Here is a 20,597-nt window from a genome sequence, read left to right as displayed (position 1 = left end):
TTTAAGATTTTATTTATTTATTTGAGAGAGAGAGAATGAGAGAGAGCACATGAGAGGGGGGAGGGTGAGAGGGAGAAGCAGACTCCCTGCCAAGCAGGGAGCCCGATGCGGGACTCGATCCAGGGACTCCAGGATCATGACCTGAGCCGAAGGCAGTCGCTTAACCAACTGAGCCACCCAGGCGCCCTAATGTATTCTTTTTCTCTGAATGCTTTCAAGATTTTCTCTTTACCTTTGGTTTTCAGCAGCTTGACTATGATACACCTAGGTGTGATTTTATTTGAATTTACCTCACTTGGAATCACTGAACTTTTGTAAAATTATGTTTTTCACTAAACTTGAGAAATTTTCAGCCATTATTTCTTCAAATACTTTTTCTCCTCCATCCTCTTGCTCCTTCCCTTCTAGGACTTCAACTGCATGTATGTTAGACATTGTAATATTTTCCCACAACTCCCTAAGGCTCTGTTCTCCCCCCACCCCAATGGTTTTTTTTCCTCTGTGTTGTTCGGATTGAATACTTTCATTGATATACCTTCAAGTGCATTTACTCTTTCTTCTGTCATCTTAATTTGTTGTTAAGTTTGTCTAGTGAGTTTTCTATTTCAGATATTACAATTTTTAGTTCTAGAATTTCCATTTTGTTTTTGTCATAGTTTCCTTGCCAAGATTTCCTATTTGTTAATTCATTACAAGCATACTTTCCTTTACATCTTTGAGTATAATTAACATAACTGTTTAAGATCTTTTATTCCAGTTCCAATATCTATGTCATCTTAGGGTCAGTTAACCATTGACTTCCTTTTATCTTGAGTATGGGTCACATTTTCCTGCTTCTTCATATGACTTAATGATTTTGGATTATACCCTGGACATTATAAATGATATGTTACAGAATTTCTGGATTTTGTTATGTTCCTCTGAAGAGCATAGGAGTTTTTCTTTGTTTATTTTACATTTCAAAGCATGCAGTTAACTTGCCTAGACTCAAACTCGAATTCTGTCTCACTGTAGTGAGCAGCAACTAGAGTAACCAAATGTCCCAGCATGCCTGGGATTGAGGATTTTTCCAGATCAGAGAACTTTCATAGTCCCCGGGAAACTGGGACAAGCTGATCTCTTGCAGAGGCATAAATCTCTGTTCAATATTTTAGCCTCAGATGGGCTGCTCAGGGTGTACCCCATATATATGTGTTTCAAGGATCAGCTAGAGATCTGGAGCAGCCAGAGAATTTATAGATAAAAAAGCCCTCTGCCTTTTTTCATGCCAAGATTTCCCTCCTTACTTCCCAGCCTGCTGCAGTTGCTATGGCTTTTTAAGCTAGTGTAGGCTAAAATTGGTGCCTACCCTTGGGTCAAAACAAACATAAAAACAGGTTGGTTCTGACATTTTCCAATGCCTTCATGTAATAGATTTTTTCATATTTTATCCAGATTCTATCATTGTTATCTTTTGGAAGGCTGGTTCAATAGGAGGTACTCCTCCCTTGCTAGAAAATCTTCTTTGTTCTTTCTTTTAATGATGATCATATACCCAAAGCTGTTCAGGACAGTACTAATTTCAAATATTCAATACTATTATCTGGCCATATTTTATTTTATTTTTTTAAAAGATTTTATTTATTTATTTGACAGAGAGAGACACAGTGAGAGAGGGAACACAAGCAGGGGGAGTGGGAGAGGGAGAAGCAGGTCCTCCACCGAGCAGGAAGCCTGATGCAGGGCCCAATCCCAGGACCCCAGGGCAATGACCTAGCCGAAGGCAGACGCCCAATGACTGAGCCACCCAAGGTGCCCCTATCTGGTCATATTTCAATTTTTGTTTTGAAAAATATAGTCACTGTACTTATATTCTATTTTAATTTTAAAATTTTAACATATTATCCATTAGATGACAGCAGCAAAGCATATAGGCAGGGAAAATACACATATTTTTAAAATAAACAAAGGAGCAGCCTGGTATGGGTTGTCAAAACCTAAGATGGGGGAGAGCAATATCTATGCAAGGAAGGAAGGGAGCCCAAGGAAGCCTGCTGGAGACCAACTAGCCTGAAGAGTATGACATATGGGGTGGGCAGTCTGAATGAGGTTAAGTAGGGATTCTATATGGAAGGCAGACAAATGGGAAATCAGAGCCTGAGTAGGCTAGAGAGCATTCAGGCAGGAGAATTGCCTGACTTGGAAGGCTGGAGTCCAAGAGAAATAAAGAGGGTATCCAAGATAAGGGACAGCTTAGCATGAGACAGAGCCTCAGCATGGTGAATAGGACATCTATGCATAGAGGTGGTCTGGTGTGGGTTTTCAGAGTCTAAGTGGGGTAAGCAAGGCACCCACATGGGGACAGTGGGGAGAGCTTCCATACACAGGGGTGCTCCAGTGTAAAGTATCAGAACTTGAGTGAAGAGGGCATCTACATATTAGGGACAGCCTTGCATGGAGGTGTCAGAGCTTGAGCAGTTGAAAAGAGTGTCCACATAGCACAGTAGCTATTGTACAGGATGTCAGAACCCAAATGAGGCAAGAAAAATATCTGTGCTGAGGAAGGGATGATAGTGGCAATGGATGATTGATTATATAAAGAGGCTAAGAGCCAGATTTTTCTCTGTCAGAGAAGGGAGTTACAAATACAAAAAAACAAAACAAAACAAAACAAAAACAAAAACAAAACCCTGTGGTAGTATATTGGAAATGAAGGTATGGCATGAACCCGTGACTTCTACTCTATATAACAGATATAAAATACAGATGTAAATGTGTGTATATGTGTATGTATGGATATACATACATACAGTCCCTAGCCCTGTCCACTAAGAGCACCCGGGAGCAGTGACACTACAACTTCTGACATCCAGATAGTAACTTCTAAATATCATTCTCCACTTAAGGGAACCAGGCTCCTTGGAGAAATGGCTGATTCCAGGGTTGGGGCAGGGAAAAGTATAAGATGGGTCTGGAACATTTTGTTGCGTCACAAAGCAAGGAGGTGCTAACAAAATGAAGAGGATATGTTAAAGGATATAGAAATCATCTTGAAGGGGTTTCCACTGGCCAAATCTGAGACAGGGAAATTCATGAGTCCATATTGACATTAGTAAGTAAGTAAACTGAAAGTCAGATGATGAATGGAACAGTTATATAGTTTCAAAGTGCTTCTCCCAAATTATTTATTATTACAAAGATGAAAAGAGCAACTACATAGTGAAGAACTTGGTAGACACCACTGTAACTAAACATAGTGATCATCATCAGTAATGGGACAAATGAAAATTATGTGCCATCTGATAATTGTGATATTGCTGCCAAATACACATAACATGAATCTAACCATGAGAAAATGAACTCTAATTGAGGGATACTTGACACAATAACTGGCTTTGTAATCTCCCAAATTGTCAAGGTCATGAAAGACTGAGGAACTAAGAAATTGTTCCAGACTGAAGGAGAGTGAAGAGACTTGACAACTAAATACAATGTGTGATTCTGAGCTGACTCCTCCTGCAGTAAATAACACTGTAGAAACAACTGGCGAAATATGAATGGGGTCTGCGGATTAAATGGTAGTAATGTATCAGTGTTTATTTGCTGATTTGGATGTTGTTTTACATTACGTAGGCGAAGTACACTTTAGTACATTAAAGTTTTCAAGGGTGATAGGGCATCATGTCAGCAACTTAGTCTCAAATTTCTGAAAAAATAAGTTTTTGTACTGTATTACAACTTTTCTGTAAGTTTGATAGTGTTTTAAAAAAGTTAAAAAAAAAAACTAAATGTGAAACTTTTAACTGCACACTAAAGGGATTCTTAACAGGAAAAAAAAGAAAGAAAACTAGCTCAAAGGTTTCACATAAACAACCTTCATGTGAAAATATCTTTTAGTTACTACAGAGCAAGATGGCTTTTGATTTGGTGACCTAAAGGAAAAAAGGTCCCAGCCCCCTGAACCTTTTAAATTCTCTGACAATGACATTTAAATAGCTCTCAATATTTTTTCAAGCAGCCTTTGTGTGCTGTAAATAACACCAGAAACAACTTAGTACAGTTTCTAAGGGAAAAAGGAGATTCTGACTACCTTAGTATTCAGAACTTACAGGAGACATTAAAACCATCTATAATCAGGCTACATGGATGTTATCCTTAGGTACTAAAAAAATATTTAATAAAACACAAGGACAAAAGAGATTGAAGTACATTTTTTCCACCTAAACTTAAAGGTCCTCATAAACCATGAAACTCGGTAGTGGATAGTGAAGGAATTTCCAACTGAAGACGAGAAACCTGTTAAATATTTCTAAGTACATAAGGCACCTGGGTGGTTCAGTTGGTTAAGCAACTGCCTTCGGCTCAGGTCATGATCCTGGAGTTCCAGGATCGAGTCCCGCATCGGGCTCCCTGCTCAGCAGGGAGTCTGCTTCTGCCTCTGACCCTCTCTCCTCTCATGTTCTCTCTCTCATTCTCTCTCTCTCAGATAAATAAATAAAATCTTTAAAAATACATATTTCTAAGTACAGCAAAAACTTTTCAGTTTTTAATGGATCATTTTGTAATTTCTTTAACTTTAGTCAAAAAAACCCCTCAGAGGAGGGCACATTCTGCATGGAGCACTGGGTGTTATGCACAAACAATGAATCATGGAACACTATATCTAAAACTAATGATGTAATGTATGGGGATTAACATAACAATAAAAAAATTATAAAAAAAAAACCCTCAGAAACGTTCCATTTGATGGGGTCTACTGGGTCTTTTTAATATGTTGGCCATCAACATAGCTTTAAAATATTTTCCAAAAGAATGTTCTAAAAAGTTAAGAATGAAGGGTCCCTATATTGCTTTTGGAATAAATATAGTTTCCTGTACTGATGTTTACACCTAACTGGTGCTAATGATGGAAGAATTCCAAAGTGGATTAATTTTGTTTAAGTATAAATCTCCTCTATTTTCTACATCTCTTCTGTTACTTGAATAGGTAAATCATACTCTCGCCTCAAGATTTTGCATTTACCTTTCCTTCTGACCAGAATGCTCTTTCCCCAGATCACCATGGGGCCCTACTTCCTCTCTTCATTCAGGTGTGTGCTCAAAAGTCACCTTACCAAACAAGCTTTACCTAACTACTCTATATAAAACATCATCCTCTACTGGGGGGGGGGGGGCAGGTGAAACAGGTGATGGGGATTAAAGAGTACTCTTATCATGATGAGCAATGAGTAATGTATAGAATTATTGAATCACTATATTGTACACCTGAAACTAATATAACACTGTATGTTAACTGTAGGGGAATTAAAATTAAAAACTTAACAAAAAATTTAAAAAATTAAATGTCATCCTCCATTGTCATGTTCTTTTCTCTAACCCTCCTGTATTTCTCTTCATAAAATCTCTTCATTGTCACTACTTGGCATATATACACATATATTTGGGAGGGGAAGGGCAGAAGGAGAGGGAGAGAGAGAATCCCAAGCAGGCTCCATGCCCAGCACAGAGTCCAAGGTGGACTGAAACCAGGAGTTGGACACTTAACTGACTGAGCCACCCAGGCACCCCTTGTCTGTATTTTTTATTGCTATTTTGCAGTATCTTCAGGTCCCAAAATAGTGCTTACTCACGATGGACACTCAATAAATATTTATTGAATGATCACATGAATTTTTACATCTCTATCATCGATCCTTATGGACACTCTAGATTAAGGTTCTGCAAACTACAACTTACCACCTGTTTCTGTATGGCATGTGCAATAAGAATGGATTTTTATGTTTTTTCCTCCTCTCCCTCTGCTGGTTTTTACATTTTTAAATGGATAAAAAAAATTAGAATACTGTTTCATGCCACTTGAAAATTATGAAATTCAAATTTCAGTGTACAAAAATATAGTTTTGTTGGAACAGAGCCAAACTGCTTCATTTATGTGCTGTCTATAGCTGCTTCTGTACTCCAATGGCAGAGTCAAACAGTTATGTCAGAGACTGTATGACTCAAAAAGCCTAAAACAGTCACTATCTGGTCCTTTACAGAAGCCCTACTCTAGATCTGTTATTAATACTAATACTATATTGTCCAATACAGTAGCCACCCAGCCACGTGTGGTGATTTAACTTTAAATGTAAATTAATTAAAATAAAAAATTTAGTTTCTCAGTCACACCTGCCACATTTCAAGTACTTAACAGAACATGTGGCTACTGGTTACTATATTGGACAGCACAGATAAGAACATTTCGATCATCACAGAAAGTTCTACTGAATGGCACTGCTCTAGATTTTAGAATATCTTGCTATTGCTTGGGATACCACTGCAAAGCTATTTCTTTAAAACAAACATTAAAACTCTGGATCAGGAAAAAAGTAAATCAAACCACATATAAAAATTAAATATCAAGCAAAATTTAAAGATACTATACCAGGAAAAAACTATGACCATCTTCTACCAACATTTCCAAAATTCCTGTAATTGGAATTTCAGGAAAAAGTTGTGGTTTCCAGTAATGCAGTAATCAAAGATATAAAGCACTGAGACAGCACCTTTCATACTGTTTGAAACATTAACGTGACTTTTTGGAGGGTAAAAACAAAAAACAAAAACAAAACACCACCTGATGCCAAACCCCCAGATACAGTATTTAAAAAAATATACTTATATATATGTGTACAAATATATACTTAGCATCATATTACCATTAGGATTTTTTGCTATCATTAAATAAAACTATTTTTCTTATCTCATTTAAAAGCTAAAATTATAATCTAGCAGAAAACCCTAGCAAACACTCTTTTCCTATCATTTGCCCTCTTGCCCTTCCCACAACTAAATAACTACTCTCCTGATATGTTTTAATTAAATTATGTGTTTTCCACTGACATCTTATGTCTTAAATAACAAATCTTATAAAAGGTATAATTATTCTATTACTGAGATAGCTGACAAATGTATTGGACTGGAAAAATTAAAGGTTATTTCTTCTGTAGCTTTTCAAGGACTCTAGAATTTCAAAGCTTTATTAGCAATTCCAAATTATTTTCTACCAGTATTGAAAACCAGCCTTCATCATAGGTTTACTGAGAGATGACAATTTCAAATTTGTTTTTATTCCTTCAGATTCTCTTTTCATTGACAAAGATGCCTTTTATTTTTTTTTATTTATTTTTTTTTTTTTTAAAGATTTTATTTATTTATTTGACAGAGAGAGACACAGCGAGAGAGGGAACACCAGCAGGGGGAGCAGGAGAGGGAGAAGCAGGCTTCCCGCAGAGCAGGGAGCCCGATGCGGGGCTCGATCCCAGGACTCCGGGATCATGACCTGAGCCGAAGGCAGACGCTTAACGACTGAGCCACCCAGGCGCCCCGACAAAGATGCCTTTTAAAACAATTTCACTCATTAGAATTTTTTGTTAAGATACCGAGATTTTTCTCAGAGATTCCAGCATTTTATGCACTGCTAAATGAAAGGGGGTAGATTACAAATAAAATTTAAACTTGGAAATAGCAGCAGTCTGGTTAATTGAGAATTCATCAAAGTTCGCGGGTGAAGGTTTTTACCCTTAGCTCTAATATAAATTATCTATGAACAAAACAAAATATTTACATTAGCAACAAAATTTATAATCATATTTTTAACTCAAATGGTTGTAAACTTGCCTTTATTTTAATACTATAGTATCATTATCATTCAATTAAGAATACCAGCTAATAAAATTCTGTTCTTAGTTTCAGAAATCAGGTTTCTATTCACTGGTCTGTTTTCCCGGTAGAAAGTGCAGGTGCTAAAGAAGAGCTAAATGTTAAACCTTAGAAAAAATCCTGTGCTGAGTTTGCTAGCTGCCAACAACACTGGTGCCTGACAGCTGCCAGAAAGCTGTCTCTCAGTGTTGACACTCCTTTTTATCTTCATAACGGTAAATTGACTCCCCTATCCCCATGCCTCTTTTTAAAAAATATTTTCTCTTATATAAAATGTTCACTTTTACTTTCTTACTAAAACCTCTGGAAATTGAGTCACTGACTACAAAAATGTGTTCATTTGCAACAATAACAGTCGGTACTGTAAATGTGGCAACGCAACAGGGGTATGAGATACTATTTCTGAAAGGTCTTTCACCAGTTCTCTTAATAGTACCACTTAAAATCATTCCTGGAATCTTACCACCACAAGAATAATATAATGTATAGTATAATAGTATAACGTATAATGAAAAATGACCTCTATAACCAATGAAATTAGAATATCAGAATTGGAGTGGCTATCTTAGCTATCTTACCTCTCCTTCCCCTGAATTTCCTCCAACATCCCCCTATTTGGGTTGCACAGCCTCTGCTTAGACACTTCCAGTAATACAGAATGTTATTCCTTTCCGTTTCAGAAAAACTCTAACGGTTAAAAAAGTTCCTCCTTAAATATAGCTGAACTCAAATTTCCTGAAATGTCCATTTCAGGTCCTAGTTTAGCTCTCTGGAAACATACAGGATAAGTTATCATTCAGTTGCTACCACTCAGTCCATAATAATGGCATGAGAGCTTTCTTATGAACTTGGTTTTGTTTGCTTGTGGCTCTCCAAAAATGTGACATCAAGCACTTAGTCCAGTACTGCAAATGAGATTTCATATTATCTCATAGTATTTCTGCAAGATAAACAGGTGCAGGGGCATTTATTATTCTCCCGATTATACACACAAAATTCAAGACACAAAGAAAGACAAAAAATACAAAGTCACATAATTGTCTAAAGGTACAATGTCAGAGTCACATTAAGAAGAGAAGCAGGATTCATGTCTTGAATTGCACCTTTGTTTCAAAGAATTTAAACAATGTTTTAAAGTTGCTCTCCTATATAGATTATAAATTTTAGAAGTAGGTCAGTTATTTCAAACCCTTCAGTTGACTATGACTGAGGAGAAAGGAAGATATGACATGAGAGTAATTCCTCTAACCATGAAATACTTCCTTCCTTTCTACCTTGGGCTAAAGTAAAAGTCAAGAAATAGCAAGATTACTTCTTTAGGGACACCAGATCAAATACAGCCCACATCACCATTCCAGTCTTTCCTACCTTATTCTTTTTAAATAAAATACCCTATTTTCCCCTAGATTAAATGTCTAATGAGAAAATTATAGATTGTTGGGCACAGGTCTAAAATAACAAATGCAACATCTAGTGTTATTTTCTTTGAAAGGTCAATTACTCTAAAATTGTAGAAAAATAAATACATTTTTATTTTACCATGGATATCACATGCCACCAAACAAGCATGTAGAGAGAAAAGGAAGAATGGGCATTTCATGTCATTGCTACTTTAAAAAAATGTGCTAAAATAATTGAATCCAACATATTCCAAGTGAGACTTTCATTTTATAACTGCAAAATATCTAGTTTCTGTTATAAAATAACTGGGGTCTTGGCAGAGAGCCCGACGCGGGGCCTGATCCCAGGACCCTGGGATCATGACCCCAGCCGAAGGCAGACGCCCAACGACTGAGCCACCCAGGCACCCCAAAAAAGATCTGTTTCAATTTCGCTCCTGGAGTATTTTTTGTTTGTTTGTTTGTTTTTAAGGACTTTGGCTTTTCTTCTGAGGCTTTTTTTTTTTTAAGATTTTATTTATTTGACATAGAGAGAGACAGATAGCGAGAGCAGGAACACAAGCAGGGGGAGTGGGAGAGGGAGAAGCAGGCTTCCCGCTGAGCAGGAAGCCTGATGTGGGACTCAATCCCAGAATCCCCAGATCATGACCTGAGCCGAAGGCAGATGCTTAACAACTGAGCCACCCAGGCACACTTTTTTTTTTTTTTTAAATAAACTTAGACTACAGATAGTTTAAGTGTCATTCGTCTTTGGAAAACAAAACAAATGAAATCTCTTGATCCACATTTCTCTCCAGCAACAACCCCACTTATTTCTCTTCTTTCCTAGCTAAACTTTTGGGGAAAATGGTCTGTATCCACATTTTTACTTCCTCTACTCCCATCCCTCCTTTAACCACTTTAATTTGGTATCCATCCCCACCACTCCACAGAAACCACTTTTGTTAAGGTCACTAGCAACTTTTATGTTGCTAAAACCAACTTGCAATTTTTTCCCTCACTTTACTTGATTTTTCAGCAACATTCAACATAGCTGACCACCTACTCCTTCATGAAACACTCCCTTCTCTTGAATTCCATTATACCACACTCCTCTGGTTTTCCTCCTATCTTGCTGGCTGCTCTTTCTCTTTTGCTGGCTCTTCCTTCTCCACCTGACCCCACATAAATTAGATGTTTCTCAGGACTCAATCCTGAGCCCCCTTCTTACGATACATTCTCTCTTTAGCTGATCCCATCCATTCTCATGGCATTAAATATCATCTATGTGCTGAAGATGACCAAATTTCTATCTCTAACCAAACCCCGTATTTAAGAGGAGAGGTTCACCAACCATGTCCCTGACCATTAATCTCCATATTAGCACTCTTTTTATTTCCTTCATAACACTTATATAATTTTAATTATTTCATTTGTTACTTATTTATTGTCTTTCTTATCCAACTATAAATTCAATGGCAGCAAAAGCACTGCCTATCTTGTTTGCCATTGTATTGCCAATATTTTGCATACATAATAGGCATTCAATAAATATTTTTTATATGAATAATGAATGAAGATTTCTGATTTTTGGATTAGGTTGTGTTATAAATGTATTACAAAACAAGTTAAAAATGAATGTTATAAAACTTTTTGTTATTCAACTATCTTTTAAAATCAGCATTTAAATAAAAATCATATTCTAAACACATATATAAAGATGATCCACCACTACTAATCCAACGTGTGCTATGAGACTGATGATAAGCTGCACTGATACTTTTCAAACTGTGGGCAATGCTTATAAGACTTTAATGTGCACAAGAATTCCCTAGGAACCTTGTTAAAATGCAGATTCTAATTCAGCACGTCTGGCCTAAAATTCTGCATTTGTAACAATTGCTAGATGTTGCTGATGCTGCTGGTCCACAGACTATATTTAAATTAGCAAGGGTCTAAAGGATCCTTGTAAATGATTTATGAACTAAAATAAAAATTTGCTGGACCTCAACTTTGTGTCTAGTACTATGCAAGGTGATTTTCATACATATTATCTTATTTAGGCTGTGGCTATTCTCTTGCAGTATAGTAAACTCAGAGCGGTCTTCAACCTTACCAAGGCCAAGTGTCCCCCTTTTATTTTTTATTTTATTTTTTGCACCTCATGGTTATATTTATTCACACCACAAAGGAAACAACACATCTGCAAGTGTACAGCGATATTCCATGTTCCCATCTAACAGAGCTTCTGAGATTTACAGCTAGAATGATGTGCCATCTGATGTATACTCCAAGTAAAGCTGGTTAACGATGACCATGAGCACGTGCAAGACTTGAAGCTTTTAAAGCTTTACTTCTTTTTTTTTTTTAAAGATTTTATTTATTTATTTGACAGAGAGAGACATAGCGAGAGCAGGAACACAAGCAGGGGGAGTGGGAGAGGGAGAAGCAGGCCTCCCGCAGAGCAGGGAGCCCGATGTGGGACTCGATCCCAGGACCCTTGGATCATGACCTGAGCCGAAGGCAGATGCTTAACGACTGAGCCACCCAGGCGCCCCAAAGCTTTACTTCTTTTATCAGCACTCCTGATCTTATAAATGATGAAGCCCATCAACCCCATTCCTACCCAAATCCCCTGGTAAACTTGGTATAGTAGGGTTTCATGAGGACCCCAACATTTTTAACAAGGCTTTGAAGCATCTCAGCACTGGACCCCCAGCTCAGGCCACCCTGACCCACACAGCCAATGATCTGGAAAGAAGTGCCCCTTTTTATTTTTTATTTTTTTTAATTTATTTATTTGAGAGAGCGAGAATGAGAGAGAGCAAGCACATGAGAGGGGGGAGGGTCAGAGGGAGAAGCAGACTCCCTGCCGAGCAGGGAGCCCGATGCGGGACTCGATCCAGGGACTCCAGGATCATGACCTGAGCCGAAGGCAGTCGCTTAACCAACTGAGCCACCCAGGCGCCCAAGAAGTGCCCCTTTTTAAAAAAATATTTTATAATACCTCTTTTATCATCATGAATTAAATATAACCTACCCATACATGTAAGATTTTTTCTTTTTTTAAAGATTTACTTATTTATTTGTGGGGGGAGAAAGCATGAGTGGAAGGAGCAGAGGGAGAAGGAGAGAGAATCCCAAGCAGATTCTGCCCTGAGTGCGAATCCCGATGAGGGGCTTGATTCCTGGATCCCGAGATGATGGCCTGAGCTGAAGCCAAGAGTCGGAGGCTCATCCGACTGTGCCACCTAGGCACCCCTGTAAGCTTTTAATAAAGCCACAACTGTCATACAAAGGTGAAAAATGATAATAAAATAATCTGTATTTCAATAGGTAAGTATACCAGCACAATTATTTTAGAAAACATAATAATAAGGTAGTCAGACATATTTGTAGAATCACCATGAATGCAAGACCTAAAAATACAGAAGGATACAGGTTGAATCAATAATGGCAAAAGAGACTTGGCTCTGAACATAACAAAGAATCATCTTCTCTTCACTTATATAGTAATTGCATTCTTAGGCAATTTAGACTGTATTGAAACCATGCAAAAACACTTAATATTTTTCCATAAAATGAAGTTAGGTTCTGGCAGCCATTAGATATAAAATGTTACTGAGTGTCAGAAAAAGGGAAAAACTCCAACCTGGAATGAAGGATGGCTTCCTAAAAGGAATGGCATGTGCGACAGAACATAATGAATGAATAAGGATTTCAATGGGATTGTGGTGCTATTAACAGTGTTGGGAAGTCAGGAGAAGTTGGTTTGAGTTGGAGAGAGGAGTTCATTTTTGGACTTATTGGGTTTGAACAGCATTAGAAAAATGGGGAGTTAGGAGAAGTAATGCATGTTCAGGGAACACTAAGCAGTCCAGAATAACATTAGAGGACAGAGGACACCACTGGCAAGGTATATTGAAGCTACATTGTGGATTTTCTTAAATGCCCTACTAAGAAACTCTTTTTTTTTTTTTTAAGATTTTTTTTTTTAAGATTTTTTTTTTTAATTTATTTATTTGACAGAGAGACACAGCGAGAGAGGGAACACTAGCAGGGGGAGTGGGAGAGGGAGAAACAGGCCTCCCACTGAGCAGGGAGCCCGACGCAGGGCTTGATCCCAGGACCCTGAGATCATGACCTGAGCTGAAGGCAGACGCTTAATGACTGAGCCACCCAGGCGCCCCCTACTAAGAAACTCTTAAAATGGTTTTTCAGTAGGGGAGTAACTTGATATTTTAGGAAGATCATTCTGGCAGCAATCCTCAAAATGGATTGAAGGAAGTAGGTCTAGATACAGGGTTACCAGTACAAAAAAAACATGAAACAGTCTGAATCCATAGTTTTGAAAATGTGTTCTATGGAACTCCAGGGTTCCAGAGGGCTGCCATAGGTACCACTCTGTGTCAGGAGAAGGAAAGGGCCAACAGCTAGGTAAGCCTAGCAGTAGTCTGTTGCTCTCACCCTCCTCTCAACTGGAACATCACACTTGCATCTGTCCCACATAAGATTTTTTTATAAAACGGTATTCTGTTGATAAAAACAAATTTTTGTCTTTTTTTGTGTATCTCATCCAAATTCTTGTTGAATTGTGAGGCAGACCATGGAATACCTCAAGGAGTCATCATATAATATCAGTGTCACTGTATAAAGTACTAGCCACAAGATCTATAAGCATTACATTAATTCTTACTATCAACTTTTTAAATCCTTATTTGTCCCATTATACAGAGTATGTCTCCATCCCTAAGTTAGGTTACCTGTAAAAATTCCCTAGGTTTGCTTAGGTTTGGGACAAATAGGGCCACATTAGGTCATCGATGTTTGCAATGGAAAACTGTGGAGTCCTCTGAGAAACTCCAGATTTCTTTTAAGATGTGCACGGATGCTATTGGTTAGGCTAACATAGAAGCTATACACTTGTGTACTCTGGTTTCTCAGTCCTTACTAATTCAAATTTGAGGTAGGACTTCTATATACATTATCCTATTTAAATCTTTACAAAAGCCATTACATTTACAAATTTCCATGTATTCTTGTATTCCTTCAGGCCACTCAGAGAGTCAAAACAGGTTACATTCGTAAATGCCAATGACCTATCTTATACTGCAGTATTGTTTACCAAACAAGCTCATAATCTTATTTCTAGAATGCATGAAAAATGTTAAAATGGTGACTCATCCTAATTCTTTTATCCATTAATTCTGGGGGATTTTGTTTTTATGGTGGCAAGCAGAAGTCTGTTGGTCAGGATGGTCCATAAAGTCTTTTGTCCGATTGAAATGATTCTCAAACCAAGAGAGGTAGGGTATCAGTGGCTTTCACCAGTTATAAATAATCTCTCTCACTTGAATCCACTGGCACACAACTGCTTTAGACAACTATTTCTTGTAGGCCAATGGGCCAGCTATTTCTCAAGGTTTGAACGGTACAGCATAACATCTACAATACCAAAATAAAGTTAGGAAGCTTAGTCTTAGCAAAGGAAGTTGCAGAGCCAAAGGGACAGGGGTTTAATTTCTAACAGTCATAATTTCTACAGAACTTGCTGAGTCTTAAACAGTGGCATCCAGAGACTACTTAGTTAAAAAGCGTCTATTTCTATCCCAGTAGTTTTTAAACTTTTTTTTTGAAGAGGCACTTCATTTTTCAAATGAAATCTTACATAGATTACCACACATAAAACAGATAAAGAGGTATCTCAGTAGTATACAATATAGTAAGTTCCAATATATAATAATTACTGAAAGGTCAAACAATGAGAACAATAAAGCTGTTTTAATAAACAAAAACTAAAAATCTATAGATATAGATGAAACTTGCAGCTTTTTATCAGCTTCAAATAAATACATTATTTCTGTGTTTTGTCAATATGAAAAGAAATGAAGATGCATATATATAAAAACTGTTACCACTTGCAAGTGTTTCACCTTATTATTTCAGAATAGTTTTTAAACTATTCCCTGAAATTTGAAAGATGGTAAGTAATCTTTGTTCAAAGTTGAATCACTAAAAATATCTAACAAATCTTTACATTCTTTAATTCTGAACATAAAAATCAGCAAGAAGTAACCCAACCTTACAATAAGTATTTTAAAAATTTATAATATATAAGGGTGCCTGGGTGGCTCAGTCGTTAAGCGTCTGCCTTGGGCTCAGGTCATGATCCCAGGGTCCTGGGATCGAGCCCCACATCGAGCCCCACATCAGGCTCCCTGCTCGGCGGGAGGCTTGCTTCCCCCTCTCCCACTCCCCCTGCTTGTGTTCCCTCTCTCACTGTGTCTCTGTCAAATAAATAAATAAAATCTTAAAAAAAATTTATAATATATAATCATGATGTACCATGCTCATATTCTTATTATTGAGCAGTTAGTTACTACACTGTGGTAAAAGAATGTTCCAAACACATTAGCCTGAGCCTTTATGGGCACTTAGTTAAATAGAGGGAATAGGAGAGTTAATGATGTTCTTACTTAAATAATTTTACATGAGCAATTATGCACAGGAAAAAAAAATACGAGTGCAGAACCACAATCTTACTCGTCACATTTACAAAATGTTAATATTTCAAAGAATTTCAAAGAGTTGGTAAAAAAAAAGTTTTATTTTGAGGTCAGAGTATAAATTTATAAAATGATAATCTTCAATGCATTAAAATTTGGTAAATGATATTCATGAAAGTCAAATGAAATTTAAATCAAGTTAGCCTCTGATGCACATCTGTGGTACTGTCTACATCGTATGCAAGCATAAAATCAACTATTAATGAGTATTAGTGAGTGATTTCCTAATTACAGAGATGAAGGCAGATGATAGCAAAAATGATTAATTGTTAAATATAAAAATTAGTAACTTTCAGTTTTCAGACCGGAGCTATTATGTATCAACTATGATGTAACTCCATATCTATAAAGTATTTATAGGTTTGTGAGCATGATATTTTTTTCATATCCACAGACTCTATATGACTATTATTATAGGAAACTATTCTGATGTGCCCAAATATTCTGATAAGTTAATAGTCTTTCAAATAGATACCACTTTGCAAGTGAACTGATGGTGCTGTGATAGAGAACTCAAATTAAGTGAAATATGTTGTCAACTTTAAGAATCAAAACATCTGGGGCGCCTGGGTGGCTCAGTTGGTTAAGCGACTGCCTTCGGCTCAGGTCATGGTCCTGGAGTCCTGGGATCGAGTCCCGCATCGGGCTCCCTGCTCAGCAGGGAGTCTGCTTCTCCCTCTGACCCTCCTCCCTCTCATGCTCTCTGTCTCTCATTCTCTCTCTCTCAAATAAATAAATAAAATCTTTAAAAAAAAAAAAAAAAAGAATCAAAACATCTGTTATAAAGAAATGGTTTATTGTGGAAAGTGCCGTGCTTCACTGAAATAAAGAATGTAGCAAAAATTTTAAACAAATCCAAAAGTTAGAAGGCACTATATTACTTTGCCCAGAGCAGAGCCAATATTGGATTAGAAAAATACGGTAGTATTCATATTGTTGGATTTAGCAAACATTCCAAACTCTTCTACCAAACCTTTACTAACACCTTTGACAAATTAGCCAGCAAAATTAACTAGTTTCAATGTCACTATTTTCCTTACTCTCTTTACCCTAAAAGCTGAACAAATAATCAAATGACCAAACACACAGGCAACTCATTCATTAATTAATTCAATTAATATGACTGTAGCCGTACTATGTGCTGAGGAATGGGCTGATGATAAAAAGATGCCTACACTTTGGGACCTGACAGTCTAGAAGGAGCTACACGTATATTAACAACCAAAATAAGCAATAAATCTAGTTAAGTAATCTTTAGATAATTAAGAGTTACAAGTAGAAAATATAGCTTTATATTGTTTCATCAGTGATGCTACTGAAATATTTTCAGTTTCTTTTATTTTAAAAAAGTTTCCTGTATAAACCTACAAATTTGATGTGCCAAAAATTTCAGCTCTAAGAACATACATTAACAAATACAATTTGTGATATGTTGCCAATTCTATTGATATAAAAAGTTAGGAGGTAAACTGATTTTGAATCTTTGACAGTGAGTAAAGAGTATTGTTCCATAAATAGATTTTATTCTGTTTCATATCCATTATTAAACACCTACTTTTTTTTACCTCTCCTAAGTGGAACTATAATACGGTATCAACTTCATTTTATTTTGATTTACTCTACACCACTTTGGACCTTAAGAACTTTAATTTTGGATGCAGAAAGCAGATTTCAATTAATGCTGAAAAATAATCTCATTCAAAATCATGGGATTAAAGTATTTTGATAATTATATAGTAATAATAACTAATAATTATACATAGATCATATATAAAATAATCTACATATAAGATAGATATAATTATTGTTTCATTATTTCACCTTTTTTTTGGTGATTCAAAAGACCTTAGAGTCATCCTTATGGTTTTTAAAAAGTTGTATTTTTAAAAGGCTAGATAACAGAGTGATCTCTATGTCCTTGTGATGTTTAGGATCTCTTTTCAAAATAATAAATGAATCCTTAGCACAAAAAGTCATTTACTGAGCACCTACTACAGGCAGGTTTCTGTATTAATCTCTCAGTTCTTCTCATACATAGTCTAGAACTACAGCTTGAGTCAGGAGCCAATTAACACTGGACGTCTGATAAAAGATCTATGAATAATCTTTTAGTCCTACATAAGTGAATATATACAGTTAATATACTGACAAGTTTACAATAATGTATTATAAAAGTATCACTGGAAAGTTGTATGCTAATTTTATGGTATCATCTATATCTTACTGATTGAGAAAGCAAATTTCTGCTCATATTTGATCCATATTTTAATGGACTAATATGTGATCCTGAAATCTACCAATATAAAGTTAATAGATAAGATTTGACTTTAGGGATAGTTTAGCCAAAAATACCCAGTAACATTTTTGTTTTCTTGGCTTTCTTTTTCTGTTATATTGTTTAATTAAGTACTTTTAAAATTTTCTGAGTCCTATCAAAGAATTGCTAGCACCAATCTCCTACTCATGAAAATTAAATAAAAAGTCATAATAAACATAACAAAAATTGCTTTTCAGCACTATTTTTTTAAAAAGATTTTATTTATTTATTTGTCAGAGAGAGAGAGAGAGAGCACAAGCAGGGGGAGCAGCAGAAGCAGAGGGAGAAGCAGACTCCCTGCCGAGCAAGGAGCCCAATGCGGGACTCGATCCCAGGACTCCGGGATCACGACCCGAGCCGAAGGCGGATGCCCAACTGACTGAGCCACCCAGGCATCCCTTCAGCATTATTTTCTTAATTGAAGGCAACAAACTCTGAAGGTCTTTTATGAACCAAGAACTATTCCTGGTACTGAGCACACAAAAATAAGACATATTCTCTGCCCTCTAGAAGCTTAAAGACCAGTGGGGGGAATAAATATTTAAATCAATAAATAATTTCAATACAATTCACAGAAGTATGCACAGAAAGGAAAGTCACTTAGCTTAGGTGGAGGAAGGTGAGGGACCAGTAGGGTGACCACCAGAAGGCATCAGAGAAGGTCATCAAAAGGAGGGCATCTGCAGAGCCTTCAGGGTGATGATGCCTGAGCAGATTCTTGAAGGATAAGTAGGCATAACCAAGTAAAGAATGGGCTGAAGACTTTAGTGAAGACGTGGAAGTGTGAAATCCCGTGTTGGATCATAGGAAGCACAAACAGGAATTTTCTAAAATTATGTTCTATCAAGATCCTGTGGCCTTTCTGTAGCTTTTGTTCCTTTGAACTTTACCATTTCATCCTTCATATGCTCATAATGGAGGGCTAGTAAACTCCACCATTTGGAGGCTATATCTCTGTAAAACTCAACCATCCAGAGCATAGAAAGGGACTTAGAAATGAAAAATGGCTTCCACAAAAGCCATGTGGTAAGAAGCAGAAGCTGACATCAAGAAGGAGACAAATAACCCTGGAATATCTAGTGTGGAGGCATTCAACTCTGCACAGTTCAAAACCCCTATGAGAATATATTATAGAATAATAATACATCACCTGATGGTTAGAATAGTAACCCAGGGTCACAAGATAAAATGATCTTTTGTGTACCTTGCTTATAAGACAGGGGGTTGTGTAATAAATACACTTAGGAAGATCTCTATCCAATATTGTTTAAATAGAAAGGTTTTATATTAAATGAGAGAAACATGTCAATACCTATGAAATTCGTATTTGTGAACCACCTCATTTCTTAACCGTAACAGATAGAAGAACTACTGTTATTACAACACAAATAAAATTTAGCAACATCAAGAGTCTTTGGATAGAAAATATTTAGGATTACAGATTGTGAGAAAAGAAAAAAGTTATAGCTCCTGATTTATATGTATTAACTTTTCATTTTTACATGACAAAATTTCAATTTCAAAAGCTTATTTCATCTTACATCTTCACACATAGAATGTCTCAGTAAACGTTTGTTGAAGAATGAATTTAAAAAAGATTTTATATGCTGAAGGAATGACTAAACAGGCTCACATTTCACAATAAACTGTAGCATGTTAATTTGACCACAATTAGGCAGAAAATAAAGGTATTCCATAAAGTATTCTGCTTTCTCATACTGCCAAGAAATGAGAGGTATACACAGTAGTTCAAATCTCTGTATATTAAGGCCAAAATGTCAAGATAATTTTAAAAATATTTTAAATATCAAACACATGGGCCAGTTAGTCAATCTCAGGTGGCTATAATGAACTAGATATTTTACTACATCAACTACTCCGTCCTCAAGGACCTGATGTTAGAATAGCCAAATTCACATCATTAATCTTTTTTAAATTGTATTTTTTAATTTAAGTGTTGAAGTTTTTGCATTAAGCATACTATATACCATCCATCTCTATAGACCTATGAATTTAATCTAGACACCTAAACTCACAACTGATCACTGCCTGTATTCTATATTCCATCTCTTTCCATTTATAGTTTGTACGTTCTAACTCAAATTCTATACAAGTTTTCATTCCTTTCTTATTTAGACAGTTTTTATTCAGGCTTATCTAAAAGTCCTTGTTAGGGGCATTACTATCCCAAATTATGCTATTTAGCTAATAATTTCTTTATTTCACATTAAATGAATTCAGGAGTATTAACATTTACAGGGAAACACTCTAGTTTCCACGGATTTACACTATTCTGTATGTTAGTCTGGAGAACTGAAATGATTGAGAAAAAATAGTGTTGGATATTGATTTAAACTTCACAAAAATAAATTCAGCAACTCATCTGTAATAATTAAAGCATGAGAATTTTTTAAATTATTTTTTCATAATGTACAGTGACCTAGTTTTTTTCCTGTTCTTGGCCAACCAGACCTTTACATGTTAACAATTACACTTCATAAACCATTTTTAAATATTCACAATGTCAATTTTTAGAGCTAGTTCTAAAACCCCAATAATTTAAAATTTAACAGCATAGTTTTTCATAAGAGAAAACACCTGAAGCATTATTCGTAATGGCCATTTAAGTTTCCATATCCATACTAAACACATACT

At 36.2% G+C, this 20,597-nt stretch overlaps 1 protein-coding gene across 1 annotated transcript in view; it reads right to left on the bottom strand.

Moving 5' to 3' along the window:
• Positions 1 to 20,597, bottom strand: part of IKZF3 (IKAROS family zinc finger 3) — an 86,924-nt gene that overhangs the window by 65,116 nt on the left and 1,211 nt on the right. The window lies entirely within an intron of this gene.

Source organism: Phoca vitulina, unplaced genomic scaffold, assembly GCF_004348235.1.
Source record: "Phoca vitulina isolate PV1807 unplaced genomic scaffold, GSC_HSeal_1.0 scaffold40, whole genome shotgun sequence".
In the NCBI taxonomy this organism is placed as follows: domain Eukaryota; kingdom Metazoa; phylum Chordata; class Mammalia; order Carnivora; family Phocidae; genus Phoca; species Phoca vitulina.
Note: the sequence above shows the minus strand (reverse complement) of the source record. Positions and strands in the feature narration are given on the sequence as shown.